This window comes from Cupressus sempervirens, chromosome 4 (genome assembly GCF_028749045.1).
Source record: "Cupressus sempervirens isolate cs-2001-9-10 chromosome 4, ASM2874904v1, whole genome shotgun sequence".
Classification (NCBI taxonomy): Eukaryota; Viridiplantae; Streptophyta; class Pinopsida; order Cupressales; family Cupressaceae; genus Cupressus; species Cupressus sempervirens.
In genome coordinates, this window is record NC_143121.1 from 347,890,258 (window position 1) to 347,910,282 (window position 20,025).

Genomic DNA, 20,025 nt, shown 5'->3' on the forward strand with positions numbered 1-20,025 from the left:
ATACATAAGTATTCAAAATATCCTAACTATTTTTTTGTGTGAGGCCTCACCCCGATCCATCCTAGCATCGATGATACATTATGATTTTGATACTCATGACTCAATATGTCAGAACATTATTTGATGCACTGAACATTATTATGCTATTTATGATGTGTGATGCTTTACTTTCAAATATTTGATTTCATAATTTAATTCTTTATGAACATGTATGATGATGAAGTAAATGAATGCAAAACTAACATTTTGATTATGCAATTTTAACAGTCAAAAATATGAGTAGAATTAGATAAATAATTGATTTTTAGAAAAAATGGATGTTTTAATTTATATGATTTTTTTGATACATAAATTACATAATGCATGTGATTTCTTGAACCTACTAATGTGTGCAATGAGTGTGTAGGATATGTAGCTGGGAAACCTAATGAAAAGACGGAACTAAAACCCCTTGTTAATTTGTGCTATCTTTGCATTGTCTTCTTTGAAGGTTGTTAATTGGTCTTAAAATTTTCTTAGCTTTTGTTTGGTTCATATTAAGTCTTTAAGGCTTTAAAACATTATATTTAAGTTCCCTAGGGGTAAGGGTATGGGTGGGGAGTACTTTCCACCCCCTTAGCCTCCTTGTTTGACTTTTAAGGTCACTCAAAAACCCTATTTTTGGTTGAGTGCGAAAATTGATTGTCTCCTCCATATGTTCATGACTCAAACTCCATCTTGAGTTTTCTTGAAGTCTAGTTGAGTTAAGGATCATACTTCGAGGATTTTGGGAGTAGTTTTCATGTTGTTACCCAATCTCTAGTTTTAGAGAAAGTTTGAAGATTAAAAGAAGAAAAGGGAAAAGCTCTTCTCAACTTACCATTCTACCATAACTCTTTGTGAAGGTAGGAGTTCTTCACTCTTTTGGATTTGTTCTTCATGTTGTTCATGCTTGAATCTTGCATAAGGTATTGTGTTGTTCTTTGTTTTAATTGATTTGGAGGGATTTTTGTTTGATCTTGATGCATTCTTATGCTTGTCTTGATGAGATGTTTTTGAGAGGATTTCATGAAGATTGTTTTGGCATTACTCACCCTTGGATAGAGAAGAAGTGGCCATGTATGGGGGTAGGGCCTTAGTTGGACCTCAATGGTGAAGAGTCTCCTTTCATGGTGAGAGGAGGGAAAGAGGGTAGTGTGTATGGGCCCCTACTTGTCATCATATGCCTTGTTTGATATTGTGAATTCTTAAATATCGAAAGGAATGAAAATCCTTGTGGTATTAGCCTCGAAAGGGCCTTGTAGAAGAACAGAAGTTCTTGAAGTTTTAGCCTCGAAAGGGCTATGTTATGGCATGGTGATTGACGTCTCCCATTGGAAAAATCCACCTCCCCCCTAGTTAGGTCCTATGATTGGATCTATTGTGTAAAAATGGGTTAGGGTGCATGCTTGATTTTTTCTTGATGTTGTGATGTTTCACCCCAGGCCAGCTCTTATCTTCTCCTTGTTTTCCTTGAAGAATTGAAGATATTAGAAGAAAGAACTTGTGAAGGTTTTAGAAGAGATATCATTTGAATTGTAATATTATGTAAAATGTATTTGAATTTGATGTATTGGCAAAGCCATCGAGTTTTCTTACTGGTTCTTTCCCGATGGAGCCTTGAACTAGGTTGAATAATAGAGAAAGAAAAAGGATTTTGGAAGCCTCCTTTCATTTCTCTTATGTGTTTTCAAACTATGCATATGTATGTGAGAAAATAGATTAATGGATAATGTTATTGAATTATGAATTTCAAGTTTGTTCAAATATGTTAAGGATAAGTAAATTGGATATGTTGAAGTTTTCAATTCAATGTTATATGTATTAAGAGGAAATAAAAATCCTACATTGTGATCACAAAGTTATCTCTTTCTTTGTTAAGTTTCATAGTTGATAAAATCAAATTTGATTAAGAATTTTGGCTCCACCTTGAATTCTGATTATAAAGGAACATATACCTTGCTATGTGATGATTTATAAAACATAAATTATAGGAGAGAAAAGAAATTATAACCTCTCTCACATCCATGTATTAGCATGCTAAAAAGGGGGAATCAATGCTTCATTAGGTTAAAAATCACTCGTGTAAATGTATATAGCAAAGAAAAACATGCCAACACTTGGTCAAAATTGGCTTCAAAATAAAAAAAGGTGCATCTCTAGAAGTGAAAAACCTCTTTGAAAAATGTATGGAGAAAATATTAATTCCCCCCCAAGTCACAAAGAATATTCTCTAAATTATTCTTTTGTAATGTAATCAAAAATCAATGTCAAATCTTTTTAAAAAGATTATAAATTAAATGCATTTAAAATTAAAATATTTAATTGGACATCTTGTTGACATATCTCAACAATAAAACTTTAGCATTAAACTCCATGTTGGATTGAAAAATCCTATTCTTCTATCAATTAAATCCTATTCTTCTATCTAATTCCAAAATCCTCATTTATTAAATAAATCTATTTGATAAATAAAGCCCTCAAATCTAATAACCCCTAAACTATCCTAAACCCCCTTTTTAGCCTAATCCACCCCATCCACCCATACTAACCAAGCTTAGCTATTAACTCACCCACCCTCATGAATGCCATCCACTTGCAAATCTCTAACATCCCTAATCTAATCCTAAACCCAAGCCTAATCCCCCCCTACCCTTGTCACATTCCCTAAGTAAGCTTAAGACTTTTCTAAGCCAAGCAAAGTCAACAATCTCAACTCTCTCCAAAATATCCCAACCACCCAACAACGAATGCTCTTACAAAGGCAATAAAGACTCTTACAAGCTCTTACAAGCCATAATGAAGGGTCTTTATGAAGATACTATCCCTTGAGCCTCCTTTGTTGACTCATCCTTGCCCTTTCCTCCACCCACTCACCTTGTGACATCTGTCACTCCCTGATTGGTTGTAAGGAAGCACAATCCATGTGCTCTCCTCTCATGCAATCTCAACCTTCCTTAACCATTTCCCCATCCTTACATATTAACCCTCCATCCCTCAAGCCCTTAGCCTATAAATTGAATCCCCTCCTAAGCCATTTCATCACAACTTTTGAGCTAAAGTTATAATGCCATTTTAAGACCAAGTTTTATACCAATCTCATACATCCACACCAAAAATCCCAAAAATTTCCATTGAAGCTAGTTTGAAGCTTGAGCATACATCTCATAATCCTACCATCTCAATCCTTAGACTCATCTACCAAGCAATGAGCTAAATTCTACTGGAAGAGTCCATTCATTTGGCTCATATTTCCAATTGGGGTTTCCTCTTTAGTCTCTCATTTATGTTATGGTATTTTAGTTTGTAAATGCTTTTGATTTCTTAATTTGACTTTTAGTGGTTTCATAAGATTTAGACCATTCTAAGCATTTTTACGCCTAGAAAAAACAACAAAAAAAGTTTAAATTTTTTTTTCCATAGTTAAGCTTTCATTTTCGAAGATTTTGAGTGACTAATCATTTTGTTTTTTTTTGTCTTATTGCAAGTTGGAGCAACAGATTTAATCATGTTTTTTAGGTTTTTCATGGAATGAACTTGAATGGTTAAACACATTTTTCTTAGAATGCATGCTTAAAAAAAACAACTCAATCTTGAATGCAAAATATCAATTAACCATTGCAATATCTCACACTTCAATTTTTGGTGCATTAAAAAGAACAAAAAAATCTCTCTTTTGCATGCAACTTAGACAAAGTTAATTTTTGAACACTTAAGAAATTTGTTAAGTTAAAAACAAATCAACAAAAATCAAATTTAGTAGTTTCTTCATTGGACTCACCCTCTTTAATCACCCATCAATTTAACCATTGGTTGCAATCTCAGCACCATCTATGGGGATGGGTCCACCTAAGAGAGTGTTAAGTGTTCCATAGTCAGATTCTACTTAATTCACTTTTTGAGAGTTTGTCAATGTCCAAAAATCTAGATTAAATCGATCACACTTCAAGTTTGGATTTTAAAGTTGAACCACTCTTGACGTGGAGGGCCTCCCGGCGCATGCTTGAAATTGAATCTCACACACCTTTGTTTTGGGCTTAAAACAAAATCACACCAACTCTTGAATGCCTTAAAGGAAATTAATCAATACTTGACGTGGAGGGCCTCTGGGCATGTGGGTTTACTTTTTTGTTGACCCTAACTCTTCTTCTTGTATTCATTCTTCGCTCGATTTTACTTTTGTTAAATGCTTCAAGTTGGAATTGAACATTGTCTCTTAAACATGAGTGCTTGAAAAGTTTAGATCAGCACACATAAGAGTCAGTTGGTAAAAGAACAAGTGTGTTTTTTAGCCCAAGGTCATCCAAGTCTTCTCTCCCCTTGTTGTCTTTCAAGGCCATCTTGGGTGCATAAGATTAGGATCCAAAACCTTGTTTCTCTTTTTAGGAGGCCTGCTTGGAGATTTCATCACCCCTTGGGACAACCTCAACTCTAGCATTCCGGTGGAGTATAAAGATTGGGAGGTGAATCCAAAGACACCTCTCTTGGAATCAAGATTTTGTCACCTGGGCTAAGCCTCAAGGAACTTTATACCCTTGAGAAGTGAAAGAGGAGAAGTGGGTTACCGATCCTCTCGACTATGTGACATCTTTTTGGTTTCATCTACGGATTTGGGCCTCACGTACCTTGGGTATATCGAGGACTCCCTAACTAAACCAACTGTTAGCCTTGTAGACAACCATCTAGGATGTTAATGTGTTTGAAGTGACTGATCAAAATATTTGTAGAATATACACACTCCTCAGTGCAAGTATCACATTCTGAGAATCAAAAACTTCTATCTAGTTGTTCCTATCTATTGCTTGATTTTTTATTTGTTGAATGAATGTTTGCAAAACTTGGTCAATCCTAGCTTAGGGCACACTTAGCGTAGTCACTGCCTGTTCCAAAAGTTGAACAAGTTGAAGTAAAACAATCGAGATCTCTCAAAGCCAAGTAGATTCAGGAATTGATGTCAGAGCAACCCAAACCCAAACAGAAGTTTCACAAATTTAAACTCAAGCCATCTCAGACATACCAAAAACTTTTAGCCAAGAGAAAGGAACTAACACCAAGCCCTCAAATTGCCAAACTCTAGAAAGCAGAGGACAAAGTTGCTGACAAAGCCCTTCAAGACGCCTAGTTAGATTGCACCATCCAACTTAACCAACATCCAGGAGTTAACAATGCTTATGCCTTACCAACTAGGCATGAATTCTATGATTAGACTCCCTTGTTTCTCCACACCTTCTTGCATAAGCTTCACTCTAGAGTCATCTTTGTAGGAAAGCAAGCCATCTTTAGTCATCCCCTTAAGCATTTTAGCTCATCCATCTCATTTAGAACCAAACCATCTAGGCAGCAATCCAAAAACTTCACATCCAAGCCTTCAAAATTGTTGTCACTTTGCCAAAAGTTTTCCATTCCTAACATCTTCCAAATCCACCAGCCTCACCAAGGTTATCCCTTTGATAGAGCTTTGTCTAGGGTAATCTAGCTTTGTCACTTGTCATCCCTCATCACCTTGAGCTAAAGGTTGGGATCCACAAGTGGTCAATCTTGTGTTCTTCCTAAAGGATCATCAGTCTATCCTTAAGTTGACACAATAAAAACCACCAAGCTTGCACATAGGAAAGCAGACCTTTCATGTTTTGGCAATATATCTTTGAAGTTAGAATCCCCAACCCAATCCTCTTTAGGTTTTGTCATTCAGCTTTGCCTCAACCTAGGAAATCATTTGCATAGAAAAGCCTTCCTCTTTTGCCTCCATCAACATTGTTGCGTCTCATCCCTAGGAAACATTTTGCATTTTCATGCCACCTGTCACTCGCTTAAGCAAGAAGAAGAAGGAAACAATGGAGCCCTATCATTTGGATCCAAAAGCATCACTCCCCTTGAGCACTCAACCATCCTTCAGCCTAGAGAACGCTATACCATCACCTACTGACATTGAAGCTTTCATGAACCAACTAGGAAATGCAGTATTGGTGAATGCCATTATCGACAAAAACAAGAAAACAATCATGGCTAACTTTTGAAGGGACAACATTGGAGCCTTCAACTTTGGAAGACCTCCCCCCTTATCAGATCCATCTCACCCCTTGTTTGAGCAACTCCCACCACCCATAGGCTTGTATGATCTGAATTATCCTCAATATGTGCCAAAAGAAGAGCCTCAACCCACCCCATATGATCCAATAGACCCAAACATACCAACCTCCACTCAAGTTGAAATCTCCCTTCCACAAGCCAATCTAGCCACCACCACTCCACCATTGGTCCATACCACTCCATCCCAAACCCCCTTCACCCAAAGCACCTCATCATTCACTCCCTTCACTATTGCTACTGCTACTCCCCAATCCAGCCTTCCAAATCCACCCATCTCCCAAATCAGTGCTAGTATCTTTGGCCAACCTCAGCAATACACAACCGGGATGCCACCCATGGGGCCAAGTAACCAACCCTTCATCACCCCCAGCTTGTTTACCTCAGCTCAGAACACAATTCCATCATTTCCACTAGGTCTTTGGAGCTCAGTGCCATCAGCCACAAATCCACAAGCTACTACCATCACTCCACAAAGCTATCAAACCCCACTAGCTACTACCAATGTTCTACCAAGCTCTCAAGTGACCCAAGCTCCTGCCACCACTCTACCAAGCTTTCAAATCCAGCCACCAAGCTATCAAACCCCATCAGTTCCATTCCCAAGCTTTCAATTCCCACCACCTTCATGACCAACCAATCCATTACCTCCTATTACCAACTATTTTTCTATGCCACTTCTAGGAGGAAATCCACCACCACCAACCACCAATTACTTAGCCTCGTTTGCCATGCATATACCTTTCCAAATGGGGGCATAGCCCACATATATTGGTCAAACTCCTCAAATCTAAAGACAAGTTCCACAAGCTCTCTGATCCTTTCCCCAAGCTTCACACCCATCTTATACCTTACCTCCAAAAATCAATCCTTTTATCCCACAGCCAGCTTATGTTCCTCAATCCCAACCTCAAATCCAATATCAGTAGCAAGCCTCGCAACATATGCAGCAATATGTGCCACCTCCACCTTAGCAACCCATCATCCACCATTCAGCTGCCCAAGCCATGTACAATCCCTACCAGCCCATACCTCAAAGCCATCCATATTCCATTGACCCATCTAGCACATACCTACCTCAGGGCACTCCTACATTGGGGGCACCCCAATAATCACCCATTAATTTAGAATGGGAAGCCATGAAGCTAGCTTTGAAGAACATCCAGGAGGGAAATGATCCAAAAACCTTCAAGTTTGAGAATGTGTGTCCTTGCCCATTTGACAGAGCCATTACCATGACACCATTTCCCAAGCATTTTGAGACACCCAAATTTGACAAATTCAGAGGAAAAGGAGACCCTGTCACACATATTAAAGAATTTTACATGCACTACCAAGAAGTGGCATATGATGATGTCTTCCTCTTGCATCTCTTTCCCAAAAGCTTTGCTGGACCAGCTCTTGAATGGTTTTATAGAATCCCCTATGGCACAATTAAAAAATTTTCTGAATTGTTTGACGCATTTGTAGCCCAATATGCCCATCTTGTTGAAACAGAGCTATCAGTAGTTGATCTTGTCCACACTAACCAAAAAGGTGGAGAAAGCCTTCCTAAATATCTACAAAGATGGAAAACCCTTACCACCTGCATATCTTGCACCTTTCCAGAGCACCATTTGGTGAAAATTTTTATTGATAATGCCCATCCGAGCTTGGCTCACCACATGACCATGAACTGTTTGTAGACCTACAAAGATATCAAAGAGAAAAGAATGATCCTTGAGCAAGGACTCATTAAAGATGGTGTGGTCAATATTTACAAGGAAGCCAACCAAAATCAATCACATTCCAATGACAAGTCTAGGTATTGGAATAAAAACAAGCATGTTGCAACAGATAGCGTCACTAACACCAAACATGTGAATATTGTTGGTCCTTCTCAAAACTAGTTCAACCCACCATATCAACCAAACAATCAATAAGCTATCAACTACCAACAACAGAATAACCAAAGCTATCAAAACCACAATCCAAGACCAAACTTTCAAGGGTCTAGCAATCAAGCTAATGCCATCAATGTAGCTGTAGGACAGAAGACTAGATTCCAACCTGCACCTAGAAATTATACACCCCTTGGTGAACCTTTGGATGTCATTTTTGAGAAATTAGTCAAGGAAAACCTCATCAAATTTCCTCCTACCCATCAAATTGACCCAAGCCAATCCAAAGCTGCATGGTACAAAGACAATGAGTACTGCAAATTTCATAGGGTAAAAGGTCACACTACCCTCAGATGCATGAAATTGAAAGATTATGTGCAGGACCTCATTAATCAGAAAGAAATCACTGTTGGTGCCCAAACCTCTCCCAATGCAGGCTTATAGATCTATCAAAATGCTTTTTCTCCTCACAACAATCAAAATCCTAGAAAAGAACCTATCCAAAACAACAACAACACCAACAACCGCCAGCCAAACCAACAGCATGGGAAGAACAATGACCACACTTCATCCTATATAGACTACGGTAGCCTCATAGGTTGTATATCTGAGAATGAGCCTTCTATCAATGTTATCAATATCCAAGGACCAAAAAATGAGTGTGCAGTCACCACTCGAAGAGCACAATTTAACATTGCAAGCCCACCGGTTTCACCAGCACCATCAACTCCATCAAAAAGCCAATACAATATCTTGGAACACCTTGGGAACATGCCAACCCAAATCTCCATTTTAGACTTTCTTCGCACCAGTCCTATGTACAAGAACATCCTTGATAGTGCTCTTATAGAATCTCATGTCCCTTTAGATATTAATGCTACTGATTTTTGTAATCTTGTTGGAAACCTATCCTCCTCATGTGCCCTATCTTTCAAACCCACCGACATACCCATGGTCAAGCCAGATCACACCCTTCCACTTCACATCGCCATCATGGTATCCAATTTTTTCATGAAAAGAGTAATGATAGATAATGGATCAGCCTTGAATATTTGCACCCTAAAATTCATAAAACAAGCTAGGTATACTAAGGTAGATATCATCAGTGAGGTTATCACCATCAAAGCTTATGACAACTTGGAAAGAACCATAGAAGGAACTATTTTGTTGCCAATCAAGGTTGGGCTAGTCATCCAAGAAATACTCTACCATGTTATTGATCTAAACCTACCATTTAACATCCTCCTCAGTCGCCCATGGATTCATCCCATGAAAGCCGTTCCATCCACTTATCATTAGTGCATCAAATTTTTGCATCAAGGCACTAAGGTAACCATCCATGCCAATCCAGAACCCTTTTCTTACTGCAATGCGGTTGAAGCTTCATATACAAACCATTGTCCTGGAATTGATATCAGCACATCCATCACTAGCTCATCCCACACTTATAATGACCTAGAAACCATCCTCACCTCCACCTTGTTGACCATGAAGATCAATAACAAAGGTTGTGGAGAGTATAGTCTGTCAGATGCATTTGTTGTCGGGGCACTCCCACTTGATCCACATGCCCATGGAAAATTGACATATCACAAAGCTAAGGAGATTCCACCTCCTCAATACAAACAGTTTGGCCCAACAACCTTTGTATCCTCAAAAATCCCTCTTCATGAGGAGCTCACTCCAGATATCAACAATTGGTTACATAAGGATGCACCTCCAAGAAATCAAGCATGCCTTGATCACTTCAGCTAAAAGTATCCCCAAGAACATAAGCTCATCACTAACAAATGGAACTATCAAGATGTTGGTCTAGGACTAGAAGAAAGAGGCATGCAGTGCCCCATCGACGCACACAAGTGGGAATCAAAGTTAGGTCTTTGCTTTGGCATACCCACAACTAGGGGCACCAATACAGACGGTCATGCTTTTTTGAACATTCACTGTGACCTTGTCGAAATCAAAGACATTCCTAAGGAAGTTGAAAAGAGAGCCTACGATGATATCCTAGACCAAATCTCCCTAGGATGCTCTCTTCTCCAAGAACTATCCATCCACCTCATTGACCTACCACTCGCCCATCCACAACTCATAGATTGGGACCAACCAAGCATCATACACATTGATGAGTTCACATCAGAGGAAGCACTTCTGAGATTTATGGGAGCCAAAACTCCTCATAAGAAAACAAAGCCAGATTTTGCCTATATCTACAAGCTAGATCCCAAGGGGTATTTTGGAGAAAATCCCCAACCTAGTTCTGATACACCCAAAACTGGAACTAAGGTGAATCTGGGACTAGCTAAGGTAGTGAAGAGAACCCCTCAGCAAGAAAATCCAGAGTCACAAGCAAAACATGAGGATTTAGCATTGCCTCCTCAAGATAATCGACCAGAGGTGTCTTCTATTCTAATTGAGGATACTAGAGAAGTCAACATTGGTTCTTTAGAGATCCCCAAATTTGTTCACATTGTTTCATCCCTATCACAAGACCAAGCTAACCTCCTCTTTGAGGTCTTAAGACAGAACATTGGCTGATTTGCATGGTCATATCAGGACATGCCAGGACTTGATCCAAAGCTTGTAGTTCATCATCTTGCAGTTGATCCAAAGATCAAGCCTGTTAGACAAAAGCTTAGAAAAATGCACCCCAAGGTGGCATTACTAGTCAAAGCTAAATTAGAAATAATGTTAGTTGCTAAGGTTATCTAACCTATCAACTATTTGGAGTGGATTTTCAACATGGTCCTCATCACTAAACCTTCCTGTGACATCAAAATCTGCACTGATTTCAGAGATCTTAACAAAGCTTGTCCAAAAGATGATTTTTCCTTGCCCAACATAGATATGATTGTAGATCTTATAGTTGGACATGAAATTTTGTCCCTCATGGATGGATTTTCTGGGTATAATCAAATCAAGATTGCAGAAGAGGATCAGCATAAGATAGCATTCACTACCCCTTGGGGAACCTTTCGCTACAACATGATGCCTTTTGGCCTAAAGAATGCTGGGGCTACCTATCAAAGAGCTATGACAGCCATTTTTCATGATCTCATCCATAGCATTTTGGAGGATTATGTGGATGATATCTTGGTTAAATCTCACACCTTCATGGATCATCTTGCTAACCTAGACAAAGTCTTTGATAGGTTAGCCAAATATCATCTCATGTTGAATCCCAAGAAGTGTGTCTTTGGGGTCACATCTGGCAAGCTTCTAGGCTTTATAGTTTCTAAACGAGGTATAGAGATTGACCCTAAGAGGGTCAAGGCTATCTTAGACATGCCTCCTCCCCAGACACTGTGACAGCTTTGCTCTCTTCAAGGAAAACTCCAATTTGTCTGGCGCTTCATTTCCCAGCTTGCAGATAAGTGTACACCATTTTCACATTTACTGAAGAAGGATGAGAACTTTAAGTGGGATCCTTTATGTTAGTGTAGCTTCGATCAGCTCAAGTAGTATCTCACCAATCCCCCTATCTTGGTTCCACTAGTTCTTGGTCATCCCTTGATCTTGTACATATCAGCAATTCCTACTGCTCTAGGGGCACTTCTAGCACAGCTTGATGACTATGGTAGAGAAAGAGCCATCTACTACATTAGTAGAACCCTAGTTGGTTATGAACTCAACTACACTCCTATGGAAAAAGCTTGTTTGGTAGTTGTTTTCTCAACTCAAAAGCTTTGCCACTACATGCTAAGTCATACCATCCAACTAGTCTCCAAGATCGACCCTCTCAAGTATATGCTCTCCAGAATAGCACTTACAGGCCATTTGGCCAAATGGGTTATGCTCCTTAGCGAATTTGACATACCGTATGTGGACAAAAAGGCAATCAAAGGGAAAACTATAGTAGATCACCTAGTTGATGCACCTCTAATAGATGCTTATTCATTGATCACATAATTTCCAGATGAGCATATCTGTCTAATTGAAGAACAACCCCCATGGAAACTTTATTTTGATGGCTCATACACATCTCATGAATCAGGAGCAGGAATATTGTTGGTCACACCTCAAGGAGATTACATTCCAAAAGCCTTCAAGCTACAATTCCCTAGCACCAACAATATAGCTGAATATGAGGCTCTCATAGCAGGATTAAAGATAGCTATAGAATGGAACATTGCTGAGTTATAAATATTTGGTGATTCTCATCTCATCATCAAGCTAGCCCTAAATGAATATCAAACCAAAGATGAAAAGCTATTACCCTACAGAGCTAGTTGATCAGCTAACCCAGCATTTTACAAAGCTTTAGTTTACACAAGTGCCTCAAATACAAAACAAAGCAGCAGATGCTATGGCTACTATAGGCTCGCTCTTGGAAATTCCCCAAGCAACTACACAGTATGAGTTTTTAGTCAAGCAGCTCCTCACACCTGCCTATGCGAATAAGGATTCAAACCGTGTTTGTATCTTGGTTGGTCCCCAATCCCCTTGGTACCATGAGATTCACACTTACCTTAACGATGGTATCATATCCCCTCACCTTACATGTACCCAATGCTAGAACCTCATCCGAAAATCATCCCGCTATGTTATCATAGCCAATACCCTATATTGTCGAGGTTATCACAATACTCTCTCTCGATGTTTAGACCAAAACAAGGCCACGATGGTGTTAAAAGAAGTACACTCTGAACTTTGTGGTGCCCACACGAGTGGTATTGTCCTAGCGCGACAAATCCTTAGAGTAGGCTACTATTGGCCTACCATTGAAGAAGACTCCAGTGACTTTTTCAGAAAGTGTCTCCCATGTTAGCAGCATGCAAATCTTGTGCACGCTCCAGCACAGGATCTACAGCCTATTGCACCACCTTGGCCTTTCGCTTGTTGGGGCCTTGATCTGGTTGGAACTATCACACCCCTCTCATCTGATAGACATAAATGGATAATAACAGCTACAGACTATTTCACTAAGTGGGTGGAAGCAGTCCCCCTAGTCTTAGCTGCAAGAGTTTAGGTCTCCAAGTTCATCTTGTACCACATTGTTTGACGCTTCGGCATCCCATCCACCATCTTCACTGACCACAGAGGTAACTTTGAAAATCTCAACATGGAAGAATTATGCACTTCCCTCCGCATCCATCACCACTTTTCTAGCCCATATTTCCCACAAGGTAACGGCCAGGCAGAGACAACTAATAAAACCCTCCTCAAAATCTTAAAGAAAGTTGTCAATGATTCTGACCGCGATTGTCACCTACAAATAAATCCAGCCCTATGGGCCTATCAAACCTCCTTCCATACATCCACTGGCACAACTCCATACTCCCTAGTCTATGGTGTCGAAGTGGTACTACCTATAGAGGTTGAACTTCCCTCCTTGTGCATATCTTTGCAAGGGCAAATATCAGATGAAGAATACAGAGTAGCTTGGCTCACCCAACTAGATCTCTTAGACGAGAAGTGACAACAAGCCTATGATCATCTCATAGTCTATCAAACTCATCTCAAAAGGAATTTCAACAAGAAGGTGCTTCCCTGACACTTTCAGCCAAGTGACATAGTCCTCCAAGAAAATATGAAAGTCCAAGCAGATCGAGAAAAGAAAGGCAAGTTTGAACCTACATGGCTTGGTCCTTATGTTGTCACTGCCTCCTTTGACTCTGAAGCCTATCAACTATCTACACCAGAAGGAGAACTCTTGAATGATCCTACTAACATCATTCATCTCAAGAAGTTCTATGCTTGAAGATCCTTGGTATACCCAGCTTTTTGAAAAATTAAAAAATTAAAAAAAAATAGTAAAGAGAAATAAGCATCCAATGGTAAAAACTTGGCAATTCAAGCGCCTTGGATAGGTACCTTGGTGAAAACCTTGTAATTCAAGCACCTTGTGTACTAAGACTAATCCATTATCTATCACTATCCTATCACTCATCCATTTACCCACCATCCCATAACATACCTGCTTGTTCCCTTGGTGTTCCAACCAAATATCCAAAATCTAATGGAGCTTGTAAATACCTCCTGTACAGCTTGTAAATCTTGTACCCTAGCTTGTAAATCTTGTATCATAGCTTGTATATCTAAATCTTGTCCAAATATTGTACCATATACTAGCTTGTAAATAAGCTTGTATCCTATCACATGCACACAAAGAATCCCATTTTCCTTAAGCTTTTCGCAAACCATCTACCTATTCACCTATCAACTATTATAGGCATCTCACCCTTCACAAACATTTCCATCTCACAAACCCCAAACATGAACAACCTTGTACATTTGTAACATATCTTGGTCTATCAGCTTGTACATCCTCTTTAGCTTAGTACTATTGTATCTATCCAGCTTTTGTGTCAGTTTTGTATGCACCCAAAAATGGTCGCCTAGACTATGGGCCCCCATTATTCAATTTATCAATTTATCAAATTTTTTGAATCAATGGTTTGTAATATTTTATTAAATCAATTTCCTTGATCAAATTCGATTTATTTCATTTCTAAGATTGATCATTTTATTCCAAGTCTTATTTAATTAAAAGAAAATCTTCTCTTTTAATTAAATAAAATAAAATCCCCATTTAATTAAAAGAAAACCTCTCTTTTAATTAAACAGTTCATCCACATTTAATTAATTAAGAGAAAAACCTCTCTTTTAATTTAATTAAATATCTTCTATTTAATTAAAAAGAACTTGCTCCCTTTTAATTAAATAAAAATCCCACTTAAATATCTCTTTTGATGAAAAAAGAAAATAAAATAAATTCTTTTTATTTAATTTCTCTACATTTAAAAATGTGATCTAAGTGGGATTTATCTTTCTACTTTCTCCTCAACCACTCCTCTTTTCTCATTGGTGGAATCTTGTCTCACATGGATCGCCACTTTCTTCTCAACCACTCCTCTTTTCTCATTGGTGGAATTTTGTCTCACATGGATCAAGCTCTATTATCCCATATTGGTTGTGAGAAGCCTCTCACCTCCATAATTTCCTTTATAAGGGAGAGCTCTCTCCTCATGTTAGACACCCATGATTATGCTATCGTTATGCTGCAGGTTTGAAGACCAATTTTTGAAAGAATTTGAATACAAAAGCTTTTTGTGGAGAACTTCTATTTTCTTGTCTCTTTCTCTCTTGCACCCATCATGGGCTTTTAGCTTAGATCTTGCATTTATAGATTAAATTTTTCTTTCATAGATTAGATCTTATTTTCATGCATATTTGAAGATTATGGAGACTAGCATTCTTGCTTTTCCTCTTTGAATCTCTCATCTCATGGTGTACTTGCATGGGCACAAAAATAGGTCAAACTGAGGGCCTCCATTGAAAATCCTTTCACTCTATGAGTAGAGAGCTATGGATCGATTTGTGAGGGCTCATTCTTGAGTTTTCTTACATGTAATGATTCATAGAAGTGTGACAATATTTTAGCACACATTTTTGGCGCCCACCGTGGGGCTTGAATCAAGTTTCTAGCTCCATTTGCTTTTTTTTTTATCTCTAATTTTTTTACAGCAGCCTATTGGATCTAATCAAGTGCTTTTGTAAATTTTTCACTTTGGTTTTAAGGCCAACCCATATATAGATTGGTTTGCAGGCAAAAAAATCTAGTTGGTTAAAAGATTCAATCATATCTTTTAAACCACTTATAGTTTGGTTCTAAAATTTTTTTTGTGGGTTTCTTATGTGCCCAAAATGTCTCAGTTAGATTTTTAGATTATTTTGACATGATTTTCATGAGTTATGAATTTCTCTTTATTTTTCATAAAAAGCCGTTTCTGATAGCAAATCAGCATATTTTTCAGAAAAATTTACATTTTCAGAAATCTTTTTGAATTCTAAGGGGGTTTCTTTCTTTGTGTTTTGAATTTTGAGGCCATATTAAAGATCAAAAACTCGATTTGATGAATCTGGCCTATTTTGAAAAATTGGGTCCCTAGGGCACAAATGAAGAAATTTTTTTGAATTTCTTACATTTTTAGAAAGCTCTTTAGTTTTTAGAAGGGGTCTCTTCTTTTCATTTCTATTTTTGGATTCAAAATCATAGCAAAAAAAAGGTCTAATCATGTTGACTAGGTTATTCGTATTTTTTTTGCAGGGATTTTCGTGTTTTTCTGGTTTTTTCTGCTAACTGCTCACTGTTTTGGGTTTTTCTGTGTTTTCTGATTTTTTTGAAACAGCATAGTAGCAAGTTGTGATTTCATTGGAAAAACATGCTAAAGTTGTTAAAAATAGGTAAGATCTACTAAGCGCGTTGCGAGGACTTCAGGTATTCTTCTTTGGCTGATAACACTTTGATTTGGAACCTTAAAATGAACCTCTCATGTGTCTAGCTTGTGTGTTTTTCTTATGCTTTTATTTTTAAAACACATGCATAATTGATACTAGGTTGTAATCTTCATTGATTTTTATTTAGCAAGCTTGATTATTAGTGATAGATTGAGATAGCTATATTGGGTTATTGGACTCGCTGAATCCGTCGGCCCCTCATTCCACCCCGTGGTTGCAAGATCAGTGCCACATTAAAGGGGAGGGGTCTATAGGATAGAAGCGTTAAGTGCTCCACTTGGCAACCCTCTTGTGCTTTCTAAAACTCACTAATCTTTGAGTTGTGGACTTGTTTTGGCTTGTGTGAGGGGTTAAGTGTTCCACATCTTTGGACTCACCTTGCATTAGTTAAAGTGTTAAGTGTACCACCTTCTGCTTTTTGATTATTCTTGGATAGATTTGCTTTTGGGGAATTAACATCTATACACACATAGTAATTAGGCCCCATGAATACTATTCATGGATCTTGAAGGAGTGAGTTCCTAGTGAAACTCCTCTCAAAGACGAATTTCTTGTGGGTGGGGAGGATACTTTGAGAATCTGTTAGATAAATGGATCTTCAACTTGGTGATTGAGGCATCCTTTCTCCGGAGAGGTTGATAGATCACTAGGGGTTGATATCATAGATCTTGAGATAATCTTAGTTAGCGTGTTAGATTAATCTGCTTGTTTTGATTGGGCTAAAAGTGAGAAGGTGTCAAAACCTTGGATCTAAAAGCTAAGTCCCCTTGTGGTCCACTATTGTGAGTCGGTCACCTTTAGAGAGGGTTAACCATAGCAGACAATCCCTATACAGGAAAAAATGCGAACGGAACCTCAAGCGGTAATAGCCACTTCTGCCGTGGTTGCAACAATCGCTATATAAATGTCCTCGTGGAAGAAATCTCCATGGGGTATGGTTCATTGTGGGTTGTCAGATCTCCCTAGCAGCTCTTGAAGATTAAGTTCTCAGATTGTGTCAAAACCTCAGTGTGCTGGGATTGGAGGTCACCCCTGTGAATCATAAAAGTTGCAGAGTCAAACCATTACTAAAAACCTTAGAGAGGCCAACTTTTATTTTCTAGGGATGTATGCAATGATTGTGAAACTCTTTGAGAACATACACAATTAGCTCTCCTAGGGATTAGCATAAACTAAGTCACTTGATTGCTCATGCGCAAGGTTACTTTTGCCCTTGCTCATTGTTTGAAGACTGCTTGCTTGAACTCCTTGATTGCTGTCTTATGTGCCTATTCAATGATGAAAACCTATTGATGTGCTTACTTGATATTTTAAAACAAATATGGGCTCTTGAGTTGAGACTTTACGATCGAATAACTTTGTTATCCCATTATTTTTAGTCTCCCTAGGTTGGTCCTACTTGGATTAGGCTACTTTTCTCATTGTTAAAAACCTTTTTGCACCATGTGTTATTGTGCTTTGACCTCTTGAATTAGTAATCATTGATTTCACAAGAGACCTTGTTTGGAGTTGGTAAGTTAGAAACCGTCCTTATTGAGAAAGATATACACTTGGATCCTTTGATATTACACTTGGAGAGTCTTAGTAATCTCTTGTCCATTCACTTTCATCAAAATTCAATTTTAATTATTTATAATTTGGGTCAATCATCCTCCTGGTCCATATGTGCTAGGGTATTCACCCAAAGTTGTGGGCACCTCTGTGGCAGTGTTGGTTTACACCTATTGCAAAATTCTATTTTATCACATCTCTTTTGGACAAGTGAGAGCTTTTACTATCCTAGTTTGGTACCAACGCTTCTTAGGGTTATCCTATCAACTAGTGCCTTTTCTTTCATGTTGATTACAAGTGCTATTACATGTTGCTCAACATTCAAATGATCTCAAATGGTATCAAATTTCTCAAAATGACTCTTGGTCTTCTTTCTTCTTCATCTTCCATGTCTTTCTAGTCTCTCATTTCCATTATTCCTCTTCTTCATGTCTTCTTGATTCTTTTCCTCCTATTATCATATAGCCTACCTTCTTCTATTCATTCTTTCTCTTCTTCCATACTTGATTCTTCTTCTTCTAGAACCATGGATCTTGGATATCTTTTTAGGGATCCTCATTTGAGCTCAGATGAAATCCACCTCCTTCTTGAATTTGAAAAGTGTTGTCACTCCAATAGATGCATGGATGCTAATGCAACAAAAATGATTAAAAAAATGGATAAATCAGACACTTTTGCTAGGATCATGTGCAAGATTAAATCACAATATCCTTCTTCCAAATATTTTCCATCTTCCAAGTCTTATCATGATTCTTCTAAATATTGTTCAAATTCCTTATCTTCCAAGTCTTTTCATGATTCTTCTAAATATCCTTCACATTATTCATCTTCTAAGTCTTATCATGCTTCTTCTAAATATCATTCACATTCTTCATCTTCTAAATATCATCCATCTAGGTCTTCACCTACTTCTTCTTCACAATATCATTCTTCTTCTACTTCTACCAAGAGTCTTATTCCTCTTATTGAGATAGATCATAATGAACAACATGAAAAGTCTTGTGATACGCTTATCTACAATGCCTATAGTGAAAATGATTATGATGATGATGATTATTACATTCCTACAGTTCCTAAAAGTCCTAGTCCTATGCTTGTGCTTAAAGGGGATGAGTCACAGATGGATATTGATGGTAATCCACATGAATCAAATCTTGAAAACAACATTGATGAATTTTGTGAACAATACCTAAATGATAAATCTGCATTTTTTGATGAAGAGAAAGTATTTTTTTGTGCTGAAATACAACATCAATGGGATAAGAGTTCCTCTTCTAAGAACCCTCATGCTGAAAATAAAGATTACACTCTTGAGCAAGATCATGTTAATGTTGAACCTTTGTCTTCTGATGCTCCCCTTTCATCTTCTACTTCCTCCACTATCCATACATTCCCTAAAGATTCTAAGACTCTCAAATATTCTACCAATCATTCATCCAACAAAGATCCTAATGCTTTTCATGCAGTTCCCTATAGTTATTCTCAAGGGCTACCTCTTAAAGAAACTCAAGCTAACCTTCACTTGGCTACAAATACCTTTGACAATGCTAAACCTAAAGAACCTAAGCCTTCATGCACTATAATGCCCACTTTAACTAGTCCTTCACAATCTCTTCCAAAGTCTTCCATACAATTCCAGCATGCTTCCTTCTCCTTAGGAGTGGCTCCATGTCAAGAGGACTCTAAAAATGATAAAGAAAAGAATATAAAAAAAGATCAAAATCAAGAACCTTCAATGTCATCCAATTATTTTCACAATGTCTCTGATACATTTCATGGTTCTTTTGATCCCTTACACCCTTTCTCATTCATTCCACCATGTCTTAAGTCTTCTCCTAAGAAAGATCAAGATACTGCTTGCACCACTGAGCTTATTGACAATAAAAATGGCCTTAGTATACTTTCTCCTTCCAAAGATGATACTTCCATTAAGGCTATTAAAAATGAGCCTATTGAAAATCAAGAGAGAAACTCTATACTTATGCTATCCAAAGATCCTTGTCAAGATCAAAGTATTCCATCTTCTTGTTCTACCACTCCATGTTCCCTTCCACTTTCTACTCTTCCTAAGTCTTGTCAAGCTTTAAGTAATCCTATCAAAGAAGTTTCTCCTATCCAAGATGTTCATGATCCTATTGAAAATCCTAATGCTCACTCTAAAGATGCTGATGTCCTTGATTGTCATATAGATGTTAATGAACTTATTGATTATCCTTTTGCATCTTCTGCATCCATCCTTGGACCTCCC